Source organism: Sphaeramia orbicularis, unplaced genomic scaffold, assembly GCF_902148855.1.
Source record: "Sphaeramia orbicularis unplaced genomic scaffold, fSphaOr1.1, whole genome shotgun sequence".
Taxonomy (NCBI): domain Eukaryota; kingdom Metazoa; phylum Chordata; class Actinopteri; order Kurtiformes; family Apogonidae; genus Sphaeramia; species Sphaeramia orbicularis.
Window position 1 is genome coordinate 1 of NW_021941687.1, and position 22124 is coordinate 22124.

Below are 22124 nucleotides of genomic sequence, written 5' to 3' on the forward strand. Positions count from 1 at the left end.
CCGGACCCAGGGCCCCAGAACAACCAGGCCCAGCAGAAGACCTCCTCCAGCAGCTGCTCACCGAGTGACCCCTCCCCCCCCTCCCACCCCCGCCCCTTCTGCTCTCCTACGCCCTCTACTTGTCACTTCTACGCCTCCTCCTCCTCGGAGGTCGGTGCACCGGACCCATTGCTGTCTCTGTCTCACCTTTTCGGATCGATGGATGGATGTTTTCGACGAATGGCTCAGAGGGGGGTGGGCTGTGGGAGGAGCCTCGCAGCCCAACCACTTCTGCGCTGGGGGAGGGGAGGGGGGGGGGCGCTCGGGGCTGGTTTTTACCGCCCAGTACTTTCAGAAAAGACTCAACAAGTCAGAAGGAGCAGCAGTGTATTTAAACCTGCCTGTCTAATCTGTCTGACAACCTGTCTGTCTGCCTCAGCCTATTAAAGGCAGTGTTGTCTTGCTGCTCATTCCTCGGTGACCTACTTCCTGCTTCCTGACCCAAGAAAACAACTGCGACGTCATTGTAGATTTGCCAAGTTGTCGTCACTGTCAAATCAGGGCCGCCTCTTCTTCTTCTTCTTCTTCTCTTCTTCTTTTCTTCTTCTTGTTCTTTTTTGTTGTTTTTTATTTTGTTGTTTTTTGTTCAGACGGTTTCTGTCGCAGCAGCAGCAGCAGTGCATCTTGGGAGCATGAGTTGCAGCATTACAGCTGAGCTCAGCGTTAAAGTGTGGGGAGTATCCCTCACTTAAACAGCAGCACCTCTGGCTTTTTTTTTTTTTTTTTTTTTTTAAATTTGTCGGTTTGTTTCGTTTTTTTCTCTGCCTGTCTCTCAGCGATGTGGGAATGTTAAAGGTTTCAGACCTCTGTGGCATTTGTGGGATATAGAAGCTCAGTATCAGCTGGTTCTGTGACTGTCTCTCTATCAGCTACAGTGCCTGGTGGAAGTTTGAGTTTTTCCCGAGCTCTGCTTCTTCTTCTTCTACATATTATTCTATTCTGTTTTTATTTTTATTTTTGGTTGGATTGTTTTGTTTTTTTGTTGTTGTTGTTTTAAAAGAAAAAAAAAATTCTTCTGCTCTCACCGTCATCATCATCATCTTCATCATCATGATCACCAACCAGAACAAGCTTTTGACAACAGCCAGAATGGACAGATGGATGTAAGGATGGATGGATGGGAGACAGACGGGATGCTGCTCAATTTGGAACTTACGTGTCTTTCTCCCCTGGGAGGAGGTTTTATTATTATTTTTTTTTTCAAAGTATAAGAAAAGAGACTGTTATGATTATTTAACTGTCTGTCCGTCACATTTTACCCCTCACCTCAGCAGCTGTGAATACAGAGCCCGCTCTCGGGTTCTCTCTCTCTCTCTCTCTCTCTCTGTGTATCTTTCATGCTATCTCTCAGCCTATCAGTGTTGTTTGCCATGTGCACCATGCAGGCGGGTAGTATTGTACAGTACAGAAGAACAAAGACTTGGGGATGAGCTCACTCTTCTCTCGTAAACTGCTTCTTTCCTTTGGGGGAATTAAAAAAAAAAGTGTAAGTAATTGATGACGACTCAGAACAGCAAAACTATGTATAAAGTGATTCGATCCAGGTTTTTTTTTAGTTTCCTTTTTAAAAGAAATTCTAATAATAACATCAGCTCATGGCTTTTTTGAGATTATATATATATATATTTTTTTTGTTTTGTTTTTGTTTTTGGCATCATGATATTGTAAAAGCGCTAAATGTTGCAGTGGAGGAGGAAGTTATTCCATCTTCTAAAATGTGAAAAGAAATCCTAAAGCGATTGATTATAACCTGATTCCCACACTTTTTTTTTTTCCTGGAAAAAAAAAACAAAAACAAAAATTTGTCGGATTTGCTTTGTTTTCTCTCGTGGTGACCAGGGAGCTAGTTAGCCATCTTTATTTGCTTTCTCCTCTTTTTTTTATTCTTATGTATGTACAATGCTTTCGAGAATACTTTTCAGACAGTACATGTGTTTGTAACCATTGTATAAAAACAAAAAACAAAACGGTAATACTTTAAAACCACGTTCTTTGCCGGGGTTTTGGTAACCGACTCGGCAAACGACGCGCTTTTTTTTGGCTATCGTTCCTTTATAAATGACATTTAAGTAGAGGCTTTAGTAATAGAAGTTCTTAACAAAGATGTGATGGATGATTAATTTTAAAGCTGTCATGAAATTGAATCGAAACAGGACGGGTTGAATCACAAAAAAAAAAAAAACAGGAAAACGCGAGAAAAAAATTGTCCTTCTGCAGCTGTTTGATCAGTGTTGTTCCCATTGAGGGTCATTTTTTTTGGGGGTGGGGTGAGGTGGGGGGATTCGGCCCCCCTCCTCCCTCCACTTCAGGTCCCTGATGAAAACTTCACTCCACTGGCTACACACATACCGTTCTCTGTTGACTACTGTTGCTCAGTCAGACACTGTCTCTCTCAGCGATAACAAAGCTCTGTTAGCAAAAACCCACTTTTACACACAGTGATGGACGTGCGCTTTACAGTACGCAACCCCCGCCCACACGAAAAAAACAACAACAACCTCGAAACATGATCAGGCACGTTTTATGCAAATGAAACCTCAGTCTGACATTATGGTCTGGATTCTCTGAACAGGCTGGTTTTTATCAAGGAGCGTGCGGTGATTTTAACACAACAGAGGAACTCCAATAATAATAATAATAACAAAAAAAGTGCATTTATAAAGCACTTACCATTCAACGGAATCTCAAAGCACTAATTTTTATTCACTTTTGTTAAATCTGCCGCCAAATTCCTGTCAAAAATCACCTTTTGTTCCCTGATGGATCCAGTCCTGTTTCTGTTTCTTGGTTCATTGTATTTTTTTTTTTTTTACTTTGTATTTTAACTACATACGGGTGATGAATGAAAGGAAAAACCTTAAAATGGAGTCTCTTCCATCTCTAAGGCCTCCACTGGTCGCATACACTATATGAACAAAAGTATTGGGACACGTTGAATTTCTTCCAAAACGCTTCAGAGATGGTTTTGATTTAATTTCTCCTAACATTAATTTTATTATTTTTTTCATCCATGACTGTGATTTTAAATGTTCTACCTCTACTTATTGATGTTTCTAAACTGTATGGATGAAAATATTGGGACACATGTCTATAGCCGTAAGACGTAAGAAGATTCATGCTGATTTGAGAGAAAATCCTCAATGTTTGCTTAAGTTTAATGGTTTTTCTTGTCAAGTAGAAAGTAGATTGTTAGTCATAGAGTCAGAGCATGAAAATTATTTTAAAAATTTGAAAATTTTATTAGTTATTTATCATTTTGTCATGCGGAATATAACAAACAATCGGCAACAGATAATAGTCACAATCTAATAGCAATGATAATTTAGGTTACAGTTATGAAATCACAATTAAGTTGCCCAATTAATTTAGGGAAATATTGATGTTTTTATCTGAAATCCTCATGAACAGGACATCTTACAGCTATAGACATGATGTGTCCCAATATTTATGTCCATATAGTTTATAAACATCAATATTTCCTTTAAGTTTAATGTTAGATTTTTCTTCCTAAGTGAGATGTGAAGAATGTAGAAAGTTATTATTTACAGTCAGAGCGTGAAAAATACTTCAAAAATGTAGAGGTAGAACATTTAAAATCAGTCATGGATAAAAAAAAAATGTCGAGATAAATTATAAATTAAGTCAAAACCATCTCTGAGGAATTTTAGAATCAAAGATAATTAACCCAAACTAACCAATGCAGTGATATTCATCTTCATATAAAACTATATTCTGACATTAGTCATCATTGGTTTGTATCCCAGACCCGTTTGAAAACAAACACCTGAATTCAACATGTCCACATACTTTTGTCCACATCATCTTAACACCTTCAGTCAGATTTGGGACCGGTGTTCGGTTAAGTCCACGTGTACATGCTTTTCCTTCTGTTTTGGCCTTTGGTTTCCACGTGAACACAGTTTCAGGTTCCTGTTGTCATCTGGTTATAGGAGCTGTAGATGCTGCGGTGGCTTTTACCTTATCGTTGCTGTTTTTTTTAATTTTTTGACTAAAAACGATGCATTTTTGCATAATTTTGGACCTATGTTATGACCATACATACAGAATACCTCAACCTCAACTCAACCTCATAGTCAGCACAGTAACAGTTTGTGTCCGTCACTACATTTCCCATAATGTAACCACATCTATTCTGGGTCACTGGTGATCTATAAACCCAATTTATTATCAATTCAACCAATAGTTTTGCTGCTAAAGTGTGAAAAAAGAAACAAACTGAACCAAAACAGTACCCCTTGCCCTCCTCAGGGGCGGGGTTAAAACTCAAAATAAGGAGGATAATATTCTAATAATAAATGCTGATAAATCACTTGAGGAAGTTTAAATATAGAGAAAACTTTGGATTCACTTGGGAGCTGCCAGAAAACTAACACTGGGTCTAAATGGGTTAATTTTTTACATCACAAATACCTAGTTTATGTTCAGTTAATGATTATTTTGCTAAAAAAAAAAAAAAAAAGTAACTTTTTCTTCAGTTTTATCTGTTTCTGATATAATAGCCCTCAACTTCAATTTGAGCTTTTATGAAAATCTACATGATTAGTGAATTAAATACATGAAAATACCTGATTTTTAATGGAAAAATGCAAAATACAGATTATAATAGTATGATAAATGTTGATAAATCACTTAGTAAGGGTTAAATGTAGAGAAGTGACACCAAAGTAGCACTGGGTCTCAATGGGTTAATGTTTTTTACATCATAAATACCTAGTTTATTTTCAGTTAATGATACATTTAGCTGAAAAAGTCACTTTTTCTTCAGTTTTCTCCATTTCTGATATAACACTCAACTTTAATCTGAGCTTTTATGAAAATCTACATGATTAGTGAATTAAATACATGAAAATACCTGATTTTTTAAATGGAAAAATGCAAAATCCATATTATAATATTAGAATAAATGTTGATAAATCACTTAGTTAGGGTTAAATGTAGAGAACTGACACCAGAGTGGCACTGGGTCTAAATAGGTTAATTTTTTACATCACAAAAAACTAGTTGTTTATTTTCAGTTAATGATATATTTGCTGAAAAAGTCACTTTTTCTTCAGTTTTCTCTGTTTTTGATACAATAACCATTATCTTTAATCTGAGCTTTTATGAAAAACTACATGATCAGTGAATTAAGTACATGAAAATACCTGATTTTTTAAATGGGAAATGCAAAATACAGCGGACAATATTAGAATTAATGCTGATAAATCACTTAAACATGGAGAAAAAATTAATTGGGAACTGACACTAAAGTAGCGCTGGGCCTTAATGGGTTAAAAACCTTCCCAAACCCATGTACATGTGGACTGAACCTTCACACTTTCCACCACTTTCATCCAAAAACACCAAATGTGGGACGTCCTTTTGGAAGGAGGCTCCGTTCTCCGCCTTCTGACGACGCCGGTGTTGGTTTTTCCTCTAATCCGTCACCCGTCTGTACCTTCCGTCGTTAAAATCGCAGACTCTGCGGAGGGGTTTGCGTACGTCGGAGCGCAGGCCTCGGCCGTTCCGTAGGCTTTAGGAAGTTTCATCAGCCCGTGTGTAAATGTTGACGTTCCAGATGTGCTGGCTTCAGGTCAACATGCAGTGGAATAGGGCTTTCCTGTGTACTGTTTTTACAGACGTTTTCACCGTATGCAACATGACTCGAATCGAAAAAAGAGGGATAGTATGCAAGGTCAACATTCCACCTACAACTCCTCCAATGTTGTACGATGTGAGAACCACTTTGTGCGCAGACGGAACCCAAACAGCGGCCCAGGAGCAGACGGAGCAGCTTTAAGGACGCTCGGAAACGCAGGAAATCTCAGCCTCTCGGATTTCTGCGCGGCTCAAACGTGATCTGACGGACGTTTTATTGTAAATCTGTAAAAGAATCAGTAGGTTTTTAGCAGCTGTTTAACTCTGCGCCTTCAGCTGATTGGCTCTGTTTCCACCGAGGTCTGATGGAGAAAATCAACCTGTTTATTTAGAATTACACTGTGTGGACAAAAGTAATGGGACACGTTGAATCCAGGGGTTTCTTTTCTAACAGGTCATGTCTACAGCTGTATGATGTCCTGTTCATGCTGATTTGAGATAGAAATATCATTTATTGTTATGTTTTTCAACAAAACAATAACGACAAATGTCAGAATGTAATTTCATATGGGGATAAATATCATTGCATTATTTAGTTTGGTTTAAATCGTTATTGTTACTGAGATGGTTTGACTTAATTTCTCCCAAAATTGATTTTATTATTATTTTTTTTAAATCCATGACTGATTTTAAATGATCTACTTCTAAATTTCTAAAATATTTTTTCAGACTCTGACTGTAAATAATAATTTTCTACTACAACTACTAGAAAAATCTACCATTAAACTTAAAGGAAACATTGGTGTTTAGAAATTATATGGACAAAAGTATTGGGACACAGTGAATTTCTTCCAAAATGCCTCTGAGATGGTTTTTACTTAACTTCTCCCAGTATTGATTTTGTTTATTTTTTAATCCATGACTATGATTTTTAATGTTCTACCTCTAAATATAAACTATAAAAGTATTGGGACACATCATGTCTACAGCTGTAAGATGTCCTGTTCATGAGGATTTGAAATAAAAATGTCATTTATTGTTTTGTTTTTCAACAAAACAACAATGACAAATGTCAGAATATAGTTTTATATGGGGAAAAATATCATTACATCGGTTAGTTTGCTTCCGAAATGATTTTTTTTTTCTCAAATCCTCATGAACACGACATCTTACAGCTGTAGCCATGATGCGTCCCAATATTTATGTCCATTTAGTTTAGAAACGTCAATATTTAAGAGTAGAACATTTAAAATCATTGTCCTGGATAAAAAAAATCGATTTTGGGAGAAATTAAGTCAAAACTGTCTCAATAACAATGATTTAAACCAAACTAACCCAATATAAAACTATTATAACATTTGACCCTGTTAGAAAGAAACCTGAATTCAACGTGTCCACATAGTGTTCGAAATTGTCCAAAAATAGTGAAAAATCCTTCTTCAGTCCTAAAATAATGTGTTCAGATGGAATTTTGTTGTGAAGGTATCAGTTTATCGTCACTAAAGAGACACGAAAATGCTGAAATTGATGAGGATTTGGGCTCATTTGATTTAAATGATTGACAGATAGAATATTTACACAGCTTCAGTCCTAAATGGAGACTTTTCTGGGGTCAAATAAAGACCCCAGACCCTCATCCAGACCCTGGAAACGCTCAAACCCTCAGACGGCGTCGTGTTTTAGGCGAAAACTTTATTCTGCGGAAACGGAACTAGAAAGCGAAAGCGACTGAATGTATCGTCATCGAGTCCCGCCTCTTTCCGCAGACGTCCGACGCCCTTTAACCCCTGTTCAGAGTCCGGATGGGTTTCCGTGGCGATGGCGGCGGCGGCGTCTCTGTTTAAAGCTTCCCTCTACCTCCACACAGAGACGTCCCACCGTCCCAACACGGACAAACTGAAAAGGAACATGTCGAAACACGAGCGTTTTACGGAAAAATAACTGAAAAAAAAAAATCAGCTGTGAAACATGTAGGTCGTCATGGTAACAGATCAGGAAAACGAGCGTCGGTTGTGGTTCTGGTTCCTGCGCCGCCGTTCGGGTCGACACAAAGTGGGTCCAAAAAAAAAAGAAAAAACATGTATTTGTCGACGGATTTTTGTTAGCGCCAGCCTCCTCTTGTTTGATGATTTCACACATAAGCCCCGCCTCCTTCCCCTCCCTAACCCCGCCCCCTCCTTTTCCTCCTTTTCACTTTTCTGCGTGGAATAGGCATTCCTATGGAAGTGGTTTCCGTGACAACCCAGTTCAAAATGCAGAACCTCCAACAACTGTCAGCGTATCCTACAAAACGCAACATGCCAAATACGACCCATGCATTTATTTATGGAATCTGTGTTTTTTTTTTTTTGTTTTTTTGTTTTAACGCAACAGGAAACAACAGCCCCTCCCCCCTCTTCTTTCTCTCCTCCTCCTCCTCCTCACTACGATTAACAGGTACAAGGTTAGGTTCTTTTATAACATTGGTTTCAAAATGTTAACATAATGTATAACAGAGAAATGTGAATATGTATTTGTTCAGAATCAACGGAAAAAAAAAAGTAGTGCTCCGAGTTTGTGGTAAAATAACTACTCGCCTCCGTCATTGTTTTTATTTTGATGTTTTTGATTTTCTACTTTTTTATTTTTTCTGATGATGTATGTATGTATATGACTATCAAAGTGAGTGCGTAAGTACGTACGTATGTATGTGTGTAAGTGATTAATACTGTATATCTGGTGTTCTCTAAGATGGAAAAGTGGAAGATGTCCTGGTTTGATTTTTCTTCTTTTTACTCTTTAGACCCTGCACAGTACCTGTGGCTGTTCAGATATAAAACTATGCCAGAGAATGGTTTTTAAGCGACTGCTGAATGTGATTTTACTGAGAGAGAAAGCAGCGTGGACTGGCTTTTTTTTGTACGGGTTAATTTAAAAAAAAAAACAAAATGGAAAAAAAAAACACAAAAAAAAAGGCCATATTATTTAATTTTTTTTTTTTTCTCTCTGTTGTCAAACGTTTTAAGCAGATGTGGGAGAGTGGAGCCTTGGTTTTATGGAGAAGCATCGCCTGGTTCTGGTTGTTGTGTTTATGAGTGGGATTTTATGTTGTTGTTTTTTTATTGTCTGATTGATGAAGCTTTTTTTTTTTTTTTTTTTTTCTTGCATTCGTCAATAGTAAATGACCAAAGCTTCAAGATGTTTTAACAGATATCATATGCAAACCTCCTCATCACTGGACGTAAATGTAGCGGCCCTGGTCTGTCACATCTGTCGTTTGTTCTTCTTCTGCTGCTGCACCTTTTCACCGTTACTTCTGCCTGTTCTGTCCTTTTTTTCTGTTCGATATAACGTGGCCTCTCAGCAGTAACAGTACATAGTCAGGTCCGTTTAGATAGAAAGACGTCTCCACTTTTTGCCAATCGAGGTCTTTTCTTTTTTTTTTTTTTTTTTTTTTTTCTCTTTGAGCCTGAAGTGCTATCACTTGTTTACAGGAAAGAAGTTAAAAAAAAAAACATGTCAACCGTTAGCTATGCACCTTAAATGAAACAAGCATTTCCTCACCTGGAGCAACACAGAAATCAAACGCAGATTTAACAAAACAAAACAACAAAAAACAAAAAAAAACAACAACAACCCCACCCCAGTCCCTTCAGTGTTCTACATCTGATGACGTTTCTCAGCTTTTAATCTCATTACTTTATACCAAACTTGAGGTGCCTCGTGTATATATATATTTTCCGCAGTAAAGTTTGCTCCTTTGCTGTTTAACAATAATAACCTTGTTAACCAGGGTTTTTTTTAAGAGAAAACATTTTTTCACCTTTATAAATAATAATAATAATTAAAAAAGAAGTATTTTAAATGACTTTTTTACAACACGTAGAAGATTAATCAAATTATTCCAGGAATTTGCAAATACAATCTAATTTTGCACTTTATATCAAGAGTGAAAAGGCCATCGGAAACTGCTTCAATCAGATCAGTATTCGGAGATCCAGTAATTAGTCACATCCCCCTGAATGTATTAGGAAATACGTTAGTCGAGGAATTCGAAGTCAAACTGAATCAGGTTCTCGTCCGAACTCAACATCTTCACCTTCTTTGTATGTTCTCTCTCTCTTTCCGTCTTCGCCGGTCGATCCTCAGTAAATATACTATGCCAGTCTTCTTCAGGTGACTCCTCCTCTTCCTCTTCCTCCTCCTCTTCCTCTTTCTGCCGATAAACCTCCTCCAGCTTGAACTCTCAGAACATTCCTGCTCACGACACCAACACTTTCGCCGCCTTTCACGTTTTGTTTTTTTTTTCTCCTTCGAACTTCGTGTTTTTCCTTAAACCAAGGTGGACACAAAGCGCTTTGTTTTTAGTAAAAACAGAAAAAAGTGGTTGCGTGAGACTTAACCTCTGCTTTCTAGCAAACAAACCGTGCACTGACACTAACGACAACACACTTAAACTTGTGTTGCGCATCCTCTCGTCTCGTTCTTCGTCTCGTCACTTTTTGCGCTGCCTAATGTCAAAAAAACATTTCGCTTGTGTTAATACCAGGATCGGACTAATTGCTGGTGTAGGTGTCAGGGATAATTACTGCAAAAAAAAACCTTAAATATATTCCACAAAATGGTTCAGTTTGATCTGCGAAGGCAAACGGTCGTGGGCCGTGGTTGGTTCTAACCGGTGTTTTACGGAAGTAAATCTGTCTCATCGGGTTTTGAATTATAAAAGCCACTGAATTTCTAGCACTGAATTTTGTTGCACTGAAGTTAAGTATCTGAATTTTTTCGGCGTCACATGACCAACCTAATGTATTTTAATTGGCTGGCTGTCAGTTCGACTTGAGATAGAATCGATTGCTTATCCTTGGTGTCCTGGACGTGTGATGGGAATTTTTTGCATCTGAATTTTTTTGCTTCTGAAATTTTGCGTCTGAATTTTTTTTTTTTTATTCTAAATTTATGAACACAGTAAAATTGAGAGACAAAAAGTTTAGATACTTAATTTCAGTGCAAAAAAAATTCAGATGATTTCAGTTGAAAAAGACAAAATTCAGATAATTTCATTGCAAAAAAAATCAGATAATTTCAAAAAAAAATTCAGATGCTTAATTTCAAAAAAAAAATTCAGATACTTAATTTCAAAAAAAAAAAAAAATTCAGATACTTAATTTAAAAAAAAATTCGGATACTTAAGTTAAAAAAAATTCAGATATTTAATTTTTTTTTTAAAAATTCAGATACTTAATTTTTTAAAAAATTCAGATATTTAATTTCAGGAAAAAATTCAGATACTTAATTTAAAAAAAAATTCAGATACTTAATTTTAAAAAAATTTCAGATATTTAATTTCAGTGCAAAAAAAATTCAGATACCTAATTTAAAAAGAAAATTCAGATACTTAATTTCAAAAAACAAATTCCGATGCTTAATTTCAGTGCAAAAAAAAAAAAAAAAATCAGATACTTAATTTCAGTTGAAAAAAACAAAATTCAGATAATTTCAGTGAAAAAAATTCAGATACTTAATTTACAAAAAAATTCAGATGCTTAATTTCAGTGCAAAAAAATTCCGTGCCAGAACTTCGCAGGCTTTTCGAACTGAAACTGTGCTGATCCAGGTTTGCGTCCGTCGTACCCCCCCCACCGTCTGCTCCGTGGTGTTCCCGCTCATTCCTAACGCAGGTTTCAGAGCTTCATCTCTGCGTGAACGTTACAACGGCGTCAGTATTCGAGTATCGTAAGTGCTGCCTTATCGGGACTGAGGTTGGAAATGGTTCAGAGATTCGTAACGAAGGCTTCTTCTTATTATGAACTCACCACTTTGTGTGTTTTTTTTTTGTTTTTTTTTTGGGGTGGGGGGGGGGGGGGTTTGATGCTTTCTCTGGAGAATTTGAGAAAAAAAAAAAAAAGACCAAGGTTCCACTTTCTCCCCTGTACAAATTAATATAAATAATATATATATTATATATATTATACATTTACTCATTTTTGTCCAGTTTTGTATTTTACACTCATGTAAAGTTTGTTTTTAAGAGGCATCGGAGCAGCTATTACAAGACAATATGAGTGACAATGTTCATCTGGGAGAATTTTATGCATGTTATTTTCTCTTTTTCTCTCTCTCTGTCTCTTTAATACCCCCCAGACCCCTCCCCCCAAACCCCCACCCCACCCCCTGTTCAGGTGTGTAACGTGAATTAAAGAAATCTACCTTTTCTTTGGAATGTTGTAGACAATCAGTCTCAGGCCGGGTCCAGTCCCTGCAGGAGTGAGAGCCCTGTAGGCTGATAGACAAACGCCCTTTTTTTGTTTTTGGTTTTTTTTTTTTGTTTTGTTTTTTGTTTGACGATTTTATTAAAAAAAAAAACTCTTTATTTGCATCTACTGGAAGTCTAAATTTGGAGGTTTGTTCATTCATATGTTTCGTGGCTGCTCAAGTTTACACACACACTTCTCTACTACACTCAAAAACACAAACACCTCGTGCATTTGATCCCTCTGCTTTTTATTTCCAAGGTGAGGATGCCAACCTTGAGGAAATGATGCTTTGACTAACAAATCTATAACATCTATGAATGTGGGAATGCAACACATTGCAATAAAAGCACCATTTGAAATGCACCACGTCGTCCTGTACCTTCTGTCCGCCGACGGTTCCAGAGATATTCAGTTCTTCCACAGCAAGAAAAATGGGTTTGAAGGATAAAAAAAATGGATGTTGTCGGGTGTAAATATTAAATCAGCCTGTTTATTATTATTATTCATAAGCTTCGAAGTGTAGAAAAGGCAAAAAGACACTTATTAATCTAGATTTGATTAAAATAAATAAATAACATCCTGTTAGCCAGGTTAAAAAAGAACATTTTTCACCTTTATAAATAACAAAATATTTAAAATTATTTTTTTTATTTTTTACATGTAGAAGATGAATCATATTATTCAGGAATTTGCCAGTATTAATTTTGTACTTTATATTAGGCGGTTCCAAAGGTATTCAGTACTTCCACAGTAAGAAAAATGGATTTGAAGGATAAAAAAATGGATGTTGTCGGTGCAGACGTTAGGTCGACATGTTTATTATTATTATTCATAAGGATCACAATAGAAAAGAAAAAAAGACACTTACTGATCTACTTTATCACAGATTTTGTTTTTTTTAATGAATAATATCCTGTTGAGTTTTGTTTTTGTTTTTTGGGTTTTTTTTAAAACATTTTTTCACCTTTACAAATAAAACAAAATATTAAATGACTTTTTTTTTTTACACATGGAGAAGATTAATCATATTTCAGGAATTTGCAAATATTAATTTTGTACTTCATTAGGCAGTTCTAAAAGTGTTCAGTACTTCCACAGTAAGAAAAATAGATTTGAAGGATAAAAAAAATGGATGTTGTCGGGTGTAAATATTAAATCAGCCTGTTTATTATTATTATTCATAAGCTTCGAAGTGTAGAAAAGGCAAAAAGACACTTATTAATCTATATTTGATTAAAATAAATAAATAACATCCTGTTAGCCAGGTTAAAAAAGAACATTTTTCACCTTTATAAATAACAAAATATTTAAAATTATTATTATTATTTTTTTATTTTTTACATGTAGAAGATGAATCATATTATTTCAGGAATTTGCCAGTATTAATTTTGTACTTTATATTAGGCGGTTCCAGAAGTATTCAGTACTTCCACAGTAAGAAAAATGGATTTGAAGGATAAAAAAATGGATGTTGTCGGTGCAGACGTTAGGTCGACATGTTTATTATTATTATTCATAAGGATCACAATAGAAAAGAAAAAAGACACTTACTGATCTACTTTATCACAGATTTTTTTTTTTAATGAATAATATCCTGTTGAGTTTTGTTTTTGTTTTTTTGGGGTTTTTTTAAACATTTTTTCACCTTTACAAATAAAAACAAAATATTTTAAATGACTTTTTTTTTTTTACACATGGAGAAGATTAATCATATTTCAGGAATTTGCAAATATTAATTTTGTACTTCATATTAGGCAGTTCTAAAAGTGTTCAGTACTTCCACAGTAAGAAAAATAGATTTGAAGGATTAAAAAAAATGGATGTTGTCGGGTGTAAATATTAAATCAGCCTGTTTATTATTATTATTCATAAGCTTCGAAGTGTAGAAAAGGCAAAAAGACACTTATTAATCTAGATTTTATTTTTAAAAAATTAATATCTTGTTAACCAGGTTTAAAAAAAAAAAAACATTTTTCACCTTTATAAATAAGAACAAATATATATTTTTTTTTTTTTTTTTTTTACACGTAGAAGATTGATCATATTATTTGAGGAATTTGCAAATATAATTTTGTATTTTATTAGGCAGTTCCAGAAGTATTCAGAACTTCCATAGTAAGAAAAATGGATTTGAAGGATAAAAAAAATGGATGTTGTCGGGTGTAAATATTTAATCAGCCTGTTATTATTATTATTATCATTATTATTATTATTATTATTATTATTATTATTATTATTATTATTATATTCATAAGCTTCAAAGTGTAGAAAAGGCAAAAAGACACGTATTAATCTACTTTATATTTGATAAAAAAAACAACAACAATAACCTGTTAACCAGACTTTTTTTTTTCACCTTTATAAAAAAAAACAAAATTTTAAATGACTTTTTTCTAAACACACAAAGATTAATCATATTATTCCAGGAAATTGCAAATACTAGTTTTGTACTTTATATTAGGCAGTTCCAGAAGTATTAAATACTTCTGCAGTACGAAAAATGTATTTGAAGGATAAAACTGGATGAAAAATGGATGTTCTCAGGTGCAAATATTAAACCGACATGTTTATTATTATTATTCATAAGGGTCAAAGTGTAGAAAAGGCCAAAACACTTATTAATCTATTTTATATCTGATCAAAACAAAAACAGATAGCTCCTTTGCTGTTCAACAAAAACCTGGTTAACCAGGGTTTTTAAGTTGTTCACCTTTAGAAATTAAAAAAAAGTGACAAAATATCCCAAATGTCTGCCATCACCACCTGTTTACTGACACTTATGTGCATTTTCAGATTAATAAGAACTGAAAAAACAAGACAAAACTGAAAAACATGTAAATTCAGATGTTTTCTGGATCATAAAACCTTGTAGTTATTCTTTAAAAAAAAATAAAAGTATATTTCAGAATAAAGTCTTAACCCTCCGGTGTCCCGTCCAGTGAGGCCCTTACTAAGCACCAAGTGTGCCTTTTTGGCACACTTGTAGAATAATGTCAAAAATTTTTTCGTACAGTTTGTTATTAATTCTTTTACACTTTTTTCCATTTCATCAACTTGAGCTGTAAATAAAATACCAAATACTCAATAATTGTCACATTTTTAACCTTTAAATGCCGTGTTTGTTATGTAAACAAACCCTTTTTTTGGATGCAAAAAAAAAAAAAAAAACAAAACAAAAATTTTTTCAATATACTCCATAAAAAGTGGATCACATATTATTTGATTTTTTCATCCTGGCATTTGTCAATTATTAACTCCAACACTGGTAATTTGCATTATTTTTTGGCGCTAGGTCAAATGTTCAAAACTACTAGCATCTGTCACCAAGTGTGCGTAAAATGCACACCTATAAATCAAACTATTAAATATATATATTGATTTATTTTTCTGCTCTAATTTGATTTTATTTTGTAAATCCAGCTCAGTCCTAATCCTACAGATGAAATGTTAGAAATAGTGCGTTTTATGCACACTTGGCAGACAGATGCTAGTCTGCTCATTTTCTGTTGTTTACAATGTGCACATTTGAGTTGGTGGACAGAATTTTAAAGATCATGCACAAATGAACAACTTTTGAATTCTAACCTGATTTAAACTGTGAAAATAATATGAAGTTTTTTAACATGAAGTGCAAAGTGTTCCTAAAAGGCGCACCTGGATACCGGAGGGTTAATATTGTCAGTATGGGTGAGGGGTCTCCTCCGAAATGAAGCCAGTGTAAATTTATGTTAATGTTGTAGTTCCACTGATGGACACTAGGTGGTGCAAAAAAACTCTGAAAATCCTTTTCTTTTCTTTTTTTTTTTTTTTCCAGGAGTCCTTCCAGTCTCAGTGGTTTTATGTGAACCTTCTAAAAGCTCATCAGGTCCATCTGTACATTTTCTCTCCATTAATCGGATCTCAAACTGGACTTTCTTTGTATTAAATAAAATCCTGGAGCTGGTTCCATCAGGTCTGAAGGACCAGAACCACTGACCTACAGTTCTGTTGGTTTTTGTTCCATGAAGACGCGTTCATTCATTTAGTTCAGATCTTTTCTCTTGGTCAGTGCTTCCAGTTGTGTGTGTGTGTGTGTGTGTGTGTGGGTGTGTGTGTGTGTGTGTGTGTGTGTGGTGTGTGTGGTGTTAGGGCGTTCGTCCAATCAGATTTCACCGTCATGTGTTGCCGGGAAAAAAAAAAAAATTCCAATCATATTTCTTTATTCTTCAACATGACTCTAATCGTCCGTCACAAACAAATCCAACTCCAGATCTGGTGTTTTTCTTTTTTATGATAAATTATATTTTGTAAAATCCTTTAAATATTTAATTAATTTAATTATAATGACAAAACTTGCCGCGTTAAAATAATTAATCTGGATATAAACGCATTAAAAAAATAACTGGATGCTTCGTCTGCATCCATTTTTCCCAGCATCCTTTGCAGATTTTCAGCCTTTCTAGTTATTAATGACAGTGAACGCAACAAAGAAAAACAACAGAACACAGATGAGCGTCCAGGTGCAGTTTGGAGCAGCTGTCAAAAAACATCAACAAAGTTCATAGATTTGTGCTGGATCGTCCTTTTTTGGCATCATTAAAAATACAGTTTTAAATAGTCCACGGCAGGGGGGTCAAACATACGGTCCATGGACTATGGTCTATGGTGGTCTGTGGAAGTCTATGAGGGTCTACGGTGGTCTACAGAGGCCTAAGGTGATCTGTGGTGGTTTGTGCTGGTCTGTGGTGGTCTTTGGTGGACTGTGGTGGTCTGTGCTGGTCTGTGGTGGTCTGCGGTGGTCTGTGGTGGTCTGTGGTGGACTGTGGTGGTCGTGTGGTCTGTGGTGGTCTACGGTGGTCTGTGGTAGTCTGTGGTGGACTCTGGTGGTCTGTGGTGGTCTATGGTGGTCTGTGGTGGTCTGTGGTGGACTCTGGTGGTCTGTGGTGGTCTATGGTGGTCTGTGGTGGTCTGTGGTGGTCTGTGCTGGTCTGTGGTGGTCTACGGTGGTCTGTGGTAGTCTGTGGTGGACTCTGGTGGTCTGTGGTGGTCTATGGTGGTCTGTGGTGGTCTGTGGTGGTCTGTGGCGGTCTGTGGTGGACTCTGGTGGTCTGTGCTGGTCTGTGGTGGACTCTGGTGGTCTGTGCTGGTCTGTGCTGGTCTATGGTGGTCTGTGCTGGTCTGTGGTGGTCTATGGTGGTCTACGGTGGTCTGTGCTGGTCTGTGGCGGTCTGTGGCGGTCTGTGGTGGACTCTGGTGGTCTGTGCTGGTCTGTGGTGGACTCTGGTGGTCTGTGCTGGTCTGTGCTGGTCTATGGTGGTCTGTGCTGGTCTGTGGTGGTCTATGGTGGTCTACGGTGGTCTGTGCTGGTCTGTGGTGGTCTACGGTGGTCTACAGTGGTCTGTGGTGGTCTATGGTGGACTGTGGTGGTCTACAGTGGTCTGTGGTAGTCTGTGGTGGTCTGTGGTGGTCTACGGTGGTCTACGGTGGTCTGTGCTGGTCTGTGCTGGTCTTTGGTGGTCTACAGTGGTCTACGGTGGTCTGTGGTGGTCTGTGCAGGTCTGTGGTTGTCTGTGCTGGTCTGTAGTTGTCTGTGGCGGTCTGTGGTGGTCTGTAGTTGTCTGTGGCGGTCTGTGGTGGTCTGTGGTTGTCTGTGGTTGTCTGTGGTTGTCTGTGGTGGTCTGTGGTGGTCTGTGGTTGTCTGTGGTGGTCTGTGGTTGTATGTGGTGGTCTGTGGTTGTCTGTGGTGGTCTGTGGTGGTCTGTGGTTGTCTGTGGTGGTCTGTGGTTGTATGTGGTGGTCTGTGGTTGTCTGTGGTGGTCTGTGGCAGTCTGTGGTGGTCTACTCTATAGGTGTGTCTGACAGATGACGTCCTTGTCGTTTTCCTGGACCTGCTTCCTGCCGCTGGTGTAGGTGCCTTCCTCGATGGGGGGGGTGGGGTGCTTGTGCTCGTGGTACTCCACTATGGGGTAGGTGAGCAGCGTCAGCAGCAGCACGGCCAACAGGATGTACAGTTTGTACTCCAGACACAGGAAGGTGCTGTAGGCGAAGGCGATGACGAAGCCCAGGGACTCCCACATGCGGTAGTTGGCGAACGCCGCCTCTTTGTGTCTGGGGAAGAGGATGCCGTACAGAGCTGGAGGCGGAGACAGAGGGGGTCAGTACCGCGCAAACGGGAGGGTCGAGGACGACGCCGCGGGGTGGGAGGGGCTTACCGTTGGTCTGAGTCTGCCAGATGGCGTCGGCCATTCCCCACAGAGCGGGAAAGACGAAGAACACCGGCAGGTCGTCAGGATGAGGACGCCAGAACAGGAGCGCCAAGATGCAGGCGAAGTTAGTGAGAGCCGCTGGAGGAAGAGGAAGAGCGTTCACCACAAACACAATCACAAGACTGAAAATAAAAGAAAACAGTAAATAAAGTGTCTGTGGGTGCTTCTGTGAAACTGCTCCTAAAAACAGGACATGGGGCTGAAAATTAAACCAGACGTAGACGAATGTTAGGAAGCAGGTTTAGAAGCACTGGGGGTCTGTTTGAAAAAGAAAGATTTATTGAAATAAAAGAGGAAGTATTTTTCAGATAAAACACATTTTCATGTTATTTTTATATTATTTTATACAAAAATCTGCATGTAACACGGTAAAAAGGACACGAAAATTACATACTACTATTTTTTCAAATGTCTTTTTAGTCTCTCAGGTACATTTTGGGAATCGAAGTAAATATTCAAGAAAGACTGTTTCACAAAAATGACTATTTCTATTTAAATGTTCAGGTTCTGTATGTAACACCAGTGGACACAATGGGTTCTACACCAAACCTGGAATGAGACTGAGACTGATGAAAAACCCACATGTGTGGATGAGAAAAACCCCCAGGATCCACACACTGAACACAGCGTCTGTGTTTAGAGTCTGTAGAAGAGCATTTACATGTTTACACAGCTAATGCACTGACACCTAGGGAGATTTAATGTCCATATTTGGGTCCTATTTTTGGACCCAATATTTTTTATTATAAATTCATTAATTATGGGATGGCTCAGAGTAAGAGTACAATTTTTGTTGCATTTCTCTGAGGTCATCATTAGGTCCATCCTGGGGGGAAATATGTCTACATTTCTCTTTTATTATTGGGTCTAAAAAGCTGGAAAAGTGACAGATACTAAAATAAACCCAGTTTCATAGAAGCACCCATATAAATGCATGAATATACCAAATATACAGATTAAAACACAATTAGAACAGAAATTTGTACAATATGTACCAGACCAGGGATTCTCAACTGGTGGGCCACGACCCAAAAGTGGATGAGATATTCTCACCATAAAAATAAATAAAATAAAAAATAAGAGAAAAAAATAGTAATAAAACCACAGTTAACTATCTGGTTTCTGAAAATTTTTACCTGACCAAAAATATGGCTTGAAACCAGAAATAAAAATAGCACACATCCACCCTTTGTATTTACATGTTCAAATGTGCCAATATTTTATCATGTGTGCCTGTAAAGTTGGAATGAAATATTTTGTATCTCTTCTCACAAATGATTGTGACAGTGTGATTTATTTGATAAATAAAGTGTAACTGGACTCAGTATGTGATTATTACATCTGGTTAAAGGTGATTAAATGGAATACAAAGATAGAAATGTGTCTGAAAACCAAACTATTCCAACTTTATGAACAGTGTCTGTTAACAAACTGAATTATTATTTATATATTATATATGTATTCCTTTTTGCACCTGTGCCTTTGTATTTTCTTTAATACTCATGCCATGTTGTTTATATATTTGTATATTGTCAACTAAAAAAAAAAAAAAAGAACTGATTTATTTTTGTGCACCTGCTGGTGACGTCACTGGATGCCGGTGACAGGAAGTCATGGACCGTCACGTGACCATGTGATAGATAATTATGCGCCCAGTGATCAGGTGCGGATGAGTGGGCGTGGCTTGGAGAAGCATTAGATGGTGATTCTTTATCAAATCCTGGAGCATTAGCAAACATCTGAGGTTTTTGCAGTGTTGTGGGTATGTATTGTCTTTATTATGTACAGTTGTAGATTGTGTTTGTTGACACTCTGATGGATTTTGTGGGTTTCGAGCCTGAGGTTGAGTTTCACCTGACATGCTAATGCTAATGCTAATTATGCTCTTAGGGTGTTAATGAACACTGCGGTCAGTCCAGCTGACTCTCCTTTTTACGAAGTCAGTCCAGCCGCTCCAACATTTCCAGTGCTCCCGTATTACACACTTTACGGTAAAAACACGGAGGTGGTTGAGAAAGTCAGCGCAAGGATGCTACAGCGTGGATCATCTTCCGGTTTTCAAAATAAAATGTGGGTTATTGATGGGCAATAAACAGACGTGTCAGTGTGATTCTTCACTGGTTTTTAACCATTCTATCGTCCGCGGTGACTTGCCCTACGTGTTTGCCGGCAGCGGTGATTCAGGATACACCCCAGACCCTTTGAACAGATTAAAACATTTTGTTTCAATCTCTTCAATGAATATTTATCTTGTATTGAGCTACAATGTTAACATTTACAATGTTAATTTCATTAAAAATAGGGAAATTATTCAAATGTAATAAAAAGAGGGGTAACTCAACCAGCCCATGGAGTACTACGATCCTGCAGTGATTTGGGGTCAATAGGTCACATGACCTGTAAGCTATTGAGCTAAAATGCTAATATTTACACTAAAAAATTCCTTAAAAATACCAACAGTGTTAAAACGTCACAAAAATGACCGTAACTCATTTAGCCAGTACCGTATTACAATCCTGCAGTGATTTTGTGTCAATAGGTCACATGACCTGCAAGCTATTGAGCTACAATGCTAATATTTACATTTAAAAAAAATTTAAAAATACCAACAGTGTTAAAACGTCACAAAAATGACTGTAGCTTGTTCAGCCAGTACCGTACTAATATCCTGCAGTGATTTTGGGTCAATAGGTCAAATGACCTGTAAGCTATTGAGCTACAATGCTAATATTTACATTAAAAAATCCTTAAAAATAGCAACAGTGTTAAAACGTCACAAAAATGATCGTAACTCATTCAGCCAGTACCGTACTACAATCCTGCAGTGATTTTGGGTCAATAGGTCACATGACCTGCAAGCCATTGAGCTAAAATGCTAATATTTACATTTAAAAAATAATTAAAAATAGCAACAGTGTTAAAACATCACTAAAATGACCGTAACTCATTCAGCCAGTACCGTACTAAATCCTGCAGTGATTTTGGGTCAATAGGTCACATGACCTGGAAGCTATTGAGCTACAATGCTAATATTTACATTTAAAAAAAAATTCCTTAAAAATAGCAACAGTGTTAAAATGTCACAAAAATGACTGTAACTCATTCAGCCAGTACCGTACTACGATCCTGCAGTGATTTTGGGTCAATAGGTCACATGACCTGCAAGCTATTGAGCTAAAATGCTAATATTTTCACTAAAAAATTCCTTAAAATAGCAACAGTGTTAAAACGTCACAAAAATGACCGTAGCTTTCAGCCAGTACCGTACTAATATCCTGCAGTGATTTTGGGTCAATAGGTCACATGACCTGGAAGCTATTGAGCTAAAATATTAATATTTACATTAAAAAATTCCTCAAAAATAGCAACAGTGTTAAAACGTCACAAAAATGACCATAACTCATTCAGCCAGTACCGTACTACAATCCTGCAGTGATTTTGGGTCAATAGGTCACATGACCTGCAAGCTATTGAGCTAAAATGCTAATATTTACACTAAAAAAATTCCTTAAAAATAGCAACAGTGTTAAAACGTCACAAAAATGACTGTAGCTTGTTCAGCCAGTACCGTACTAATATCCTGCAGTGATTTTGGGTCAATAGGTCACATGACCTGGAAGCTATTGAGCTAAAATGTTAATATTTACATTAAAAAATTCCTTAAAAATAGCAACAGTGTTAAAACGTCACAAAAATGACCGTAACTCATTCAGCCAGTACCGTACTACAATCCTGCAGTGATTTTGGGTCAATAGGTCACATGACCTGCAAGCTATTGAGCTAAAATGCTAATATTTACATTTAAAAAATAATTAAAAATAGCAACAGTGTTAAAACATCACTAAAATGACCGTAACTCATTCAGCCAGTACCGTACTAAAATCCTGCAGTGATTTTGGGTCAATAGGTCACATGACCTGGAAGCTATTGAGCTAAAATGCTAATATTTACAATAAAAAATTCCTTAAAAATAGCAACAGTGTTAAAATGTCACAAAAATGACCGTAAC

At 36.9% G+C, this 22124-nt stretch overlaps 1 pseudogene; it reads right to left on the minus strand.

The window, feature by feature from the left end:
* Positions 1 to 17584: 17584 nt before the first annotated feature.
* LOC115416811 (protein unc-93 homolog A-like) overlaps positions 17585 to 22124 on the minus strand; it is a 28529-nt pseudogene continuing 23989 nt past the window's right edge.